A 5,027-nucleotide genomic window follows, 5' to 3' on the forward strand; every position below is an offset into this window, starting at 1 on the left:
CCCCATTTGAGTAAGATTCATTTTCCCGTTGTGGAGTCGAATATCCATCCTATAAGTCGATTTGCTTTTTCAAGCCCTCCTTTTGGATGATGAGTGTTTTGGTAGTAAAAACCAATTCACGCCTTTGGTTGGTCACCTATTATATACCCAGTAACCGGTATCCCTGGTGTTCCTTCCTTTCTGCTCCCTATTATGACCTTGGTCCCCTGCGGAGTCAGATTTTCCTGAGTTGATGTACCTTTTTCAGGTCTTCCTCAGATGTTTTGGTTGATTGATATCTCTCACCCTTATACCGGTCTTAGATATTCATTCTTCCTGAGCTTGTTGTTCTTTCACCCAGTAACCGGTGTTTCAGATCACATGTCTCTTTGAGTTTGTTACCCAGTAACCGGTAACACCTTATCCCTTTGCTTCCTCTGGAGAGTCTTTGTTAGACGTTCCCCAGTGGAGTTTCTGTTGTGATTTTACCCTTTTGCTGTATTGGCGTTTTCCCCAATATATGCAATTTTTCCGGCAGGAAGGTTCTGTGTGAATCTTTCCTCAGCCTGAGTCCGGATTTTTATCCGAAGTATCCTTTGTGGATAGTCTTGCTGTGTTGGCGTTTTCCCCAATACACGCATCTTTGAGTCAGTTTGAGTCGTTTCATTGGATCTGTCTTCCTTTGGAACTTTTTCCCCAGTTTGAGTCCTTTACTCTCCAGTAAGGTCTCCAGTCGAGTCGTGTCCTGCTCACGCAGTGTCAAGTTCTTTTTTTTTCCCTAATTCAGAGTCGTGTCCTGCTCACGTATTCTTTTTTCTTATCCCCATAAGAGTTCTGTTAGAGTCTCTGTTCCTGGTGAGTGTATTACTCCGATGGATCGTCTTTTCTTTCTTGTGATCCCGTATTCCCCACAGAGTTTGTTTCTTTTGCATTCATACATTTGCATCATGAGATCTCTTAGGGACCAAAATTTGTCTCGTTATTGTTATTTAAGCCCATTCTACCGCGTCGAGATGAAGATTTTAACCTTCATATCTCCGGCTAAAATGACCTTAAATAGGGGCATCTGTAAGACCCCAATTTTGTCCCTAAGATCCCTCATGGCATCATATCATAACATTGCATTGCCTCAAGGATCACTGGACACCTTGCTTCCTTCCCTGTGGGTGGGATCTTTCTTGAGAGTGATTCTTGATCACCAAGCATTGCTTACATTTGTGTATCATTGCTTTTCTTTTAATCATTAACCAAAAATGTACAAAAATATGTCATTAACCTTTGTCTTGCAGCTTAAGCAGTCAACAGGTCAAGGCAATCAAGTGAATCCTTTGTGCAAGAGATGAAGTTTCCATTGAGATATAGGTCATGTGATCATTACATGGAGCTTATTTGAGCTATAGGTTCATTTTGGAGCAAATTCCCAAGTGGCAGAGGCCCCAAATTCATCAGGACATTTTCAGGTCATCTAAGGACCAATGCAGTCAACTGAAAAGTCAACTGTGGGTTTTGAATTGAGAAATTCAGTTTCTTCATCCCATTCATGTCCAAACAATGCTTATTCATCATGTCAAACATCAATGTTGAAGAATTTGAGGTCAAGTCAAAAGTTTCCAAAAATGGAAAGTGACCTATAATTTCAACTTTCCAAAAATGGAAAGTTTTTGGACCAACTTCAACTCAACTTTCCAACATCAAAGAAGCTTCAAATGAAATTTTGTCCAACATGAAAGTTGAAGATCTCTCTCTCCCATTTCCAAAAAGTCCAAGATCATGAGCATCTGATGAATGGTTGAGGAGATATGATCAAATCATTGCCAAGTGTGCATGGAACTTCAAAAGGCCATAACTTTTGATTCATAACTCCAAAATGAGTGCTCCTTTTTGCATATTTCTTCTCATGACATGAATTTTCCAAACCATTAATCACATTGCATAAAATTTTATCACATGATCATTTGCTATTTCATGCCTATTTTGGAGGGAATTTTGCAAATTCAAAATTGGTGCATTGTATGGACAAATTACCATTGCTAACATGTGCATGGGAAGATTTTAAATGAATTTAAGCTCTCATTTGGCACTGTTCACGTGAGAATGCTCCATGCACCACCAATTTTCCAAAATTTGCAAAACACCTTATTTTTGCTAATTCCAAATTAACCATTGCTAATTAACATTTTCAGTGTGATTAGGACTTCATATAAATACATAATCCTAACAGAATTTGAAGGATTCACCATTTTTAGATCTAGTTTTCATCCCACACCAAATTTTTCTCTCAATTGGAATTTCAATTTCTTCCACATAGCACCTTGTTTTTATTGAAGAATCATGATCAGTGAGCTTGATTGAGTGTGAATCCAACTTTTGTTTGAGGAATTCGAGCCATAATCAAGCACTTGAATCTCAAGAACACAAACATGGAAGTGGTGAATTGAGCTAGATCCAAGCATCTTCAAGATTCAATTATTGCACAAAGCTTCAAGACATCACTTCAGGAGTAGATCTGCAGCTTGCAAGGCCTTGAATCGTGCACTTTCAAGAACTGCTCTTCAAGAGGTTCAGTTTTCGAATCTCATAATTCTTCAAATAATGCACATATTCATGTAGATCTTCTCATGCTGATGAAATTGATATAAAATTCGTGAAAAATGGATGAGAAATGGATGAGTTATGCTTGATTGAACTTTTGTGCATCAAACTTATTTTGTTCGATTCTTTTGATTGGTGATGAATTAGGATTAGTTAATGATTGATTTGTGATCTACATGTCATAAGCTTTCAAATGATATAAAAATTTTATGATTCTGCAAAAATTTTTGAAGGCGTTTACTGTTCACGCCGCCGTCTTCGCGAGGAAGACGGTTGTTTCCTCCCTGCTCCACCGCGTGCTACAGTACTAGGGTTTGGCTCTGGTTTAGGCGCGAAGAACATGTTTGATCCGTGTTTCTCACTTCGATTCCTATGGAGCGTGTTTGTGTCTTTTTTTTTCATTTTAATTTCCAGGCCATGAAACGACGCTGTTTTGATTGGCGCTTATACCTGCTTCGATTCCAGCCTGAAGCATTTTTTCAAATTAATTCCTCATTGTGCTTTTCCCTCCCAAATGTCATATACATTGCTTCATTTCATTTCAAATTTTTTTAACTTCAAATATACATATCAATTTGAAAATTATCCAAATAATTCCAGGTTTTTTGCTACATGCTCATGTGATTGTCTTCTATTTTTTAATGCAAATTTCTGGAGTTGTGCATGGCTGGATTTTTAATAGTGCTAGATTTTTTGAACATGTGTGCGTATGTGACATTGCCTCATTCTTCCTATTGTGAAATGCTTGATATTGATCCAAATGCCATGAAATTTTGCATGATTGTTCTTAACATGTTGATGGATGTTTGAGGCTTGATTGTGCATTTTTCTCATTTTTCATTTCTGTTTTATGCACATGTTTGTATGGTGTGACAATTTGTGTCACACAATTGGATGCCTTGCTTGTGCAATTTTATTTCCATATCAAATGACCTCTGTTGATTCTAATTTTTGGTATGATGATTGTATTGGACGTATTGAATGCTCATAAAAATTTCCAGAATTGTTTGAGTCATTTCTGTTTTGATATGGAATTTTGTTTCTTAGTGATCATTTGTGAGCTTTGAATTTGCCTTTGCCTTTTCTTGCACATGAAATGATGTTTCTTGATGATTTTGACTTGGTCCTTTTTAGGACATGTTCATGATTGATTAAATGTGATTCATGTTGAGTTTTAGCTTCTGTTTTGAATTTTTTTCTTCACTTTTGACCCTAGGCTTTGCCTTAGGGGTTTGGACTCACATTTTGAGCTGTGCATTTCAGGTTTTCAAGCAATTAGCCACATTGGTTGATATGATCTCATCACTTGAGATACAAATCATTTTGGTTGACTAACCTTGCTGTTTTGTAGGTCTTGTGGATGGTGAATCAATTTAGTTTGCTTGCACCTTATGCCTTGCACCATTGTTGTCTGATGATTGGTTGTCTAACTATTGTTGATTGTTTAGTTTGTCTGAATGTAAATATTGACTGGTTTAGCTTTTCTTACAGGTACTTTAGCCGCTTTGACTCATTATTTGAGTTGCTTTGCTTTGCTTGTGGTTGGCATACCACTTAGGTAAATTCCTACTCTTCATGTAGTCTGGAAGACCTACCATTTGGTAGGCACCTGTCTGAAGCCCTCCTTAAGAGGCCATGTCTTTGTTTGTTTAAATTTGTACCAAGCAGGTTAAGCCCTCTTAAGAGGCAATTGGCAGATAAAAGGGATGTGTAATCCATCCTCTGCTATTCAGTTGAGTCCTTCATCTTGCTCACACCATATGTTGATGCAATTTGAATAAAAACCCAAGATCATTGTACATAGAGTCAGTCATTATGGAATAGAGTTCCTCATTCTGGACTCCCACACATTCTTTGATTCAAGCTCACCCCGGCCCGGGTTAAGAGCTATGAGGCATAACCCTCATCTTCATTTCATCTACTCACCCTAACTCTCAATGTTAGAGGTTAAGAGCCTGACCACCCATTCCAGTATTTGGCTTGTTTGTCAAGGTCGATATGACCCCTTGACTAAAGCCCAACCTTGCTTGAGCCCCCTTGGTTGTGTATAGTGTGTGCTTGTTTGTCCATCTGTGTATAATTATTTGTGTGTGCCTCTGAGCATTGTTTTCATCTTTGAGCATTAATTGTATATCATTTCATGATCATTATTCATACTTTGTGACATTTTGTTTTGTCCATTGAGGAGTCAATTGTAAGTCCAGCTATTGGCATTTGTTTCTGTGATCTGGTAGGAGTTGGAACTAAGACCATTAATTGGCATTCCATTTCCTTGGAGTCGAGTATAAGACCATTTATTGGCAACTTGTTTCCTCTTGCTTATTGCATTTGTTTTCTTTGCTTTGTGAGGCTAGTGTAAGTCCATTGATTGGCATTTGGTTTCCATCTTTGTTTTGTGGAGGTGGACATAAGACCGTTGGTTGGCACTCCATTTCCTATTTTATTTTGTCTTGTGA

The sequence above is a fragment of the Lathyrus oleraceus genome, chromosome 4 (assembly GCF_024323335.1).
Source record: "Lathyrus oleraceus cultivar Zhongwan6 chromosome 4, CAAS_Psat_ZW6_1.0, whole genome shotgun sequence".
NCBI lineage: Eukaryota > Viridiplantae > Streptophyta > Magnoliopsida > Fabales > Fabaceae > Lathyrus > Lathyrus oleraceus.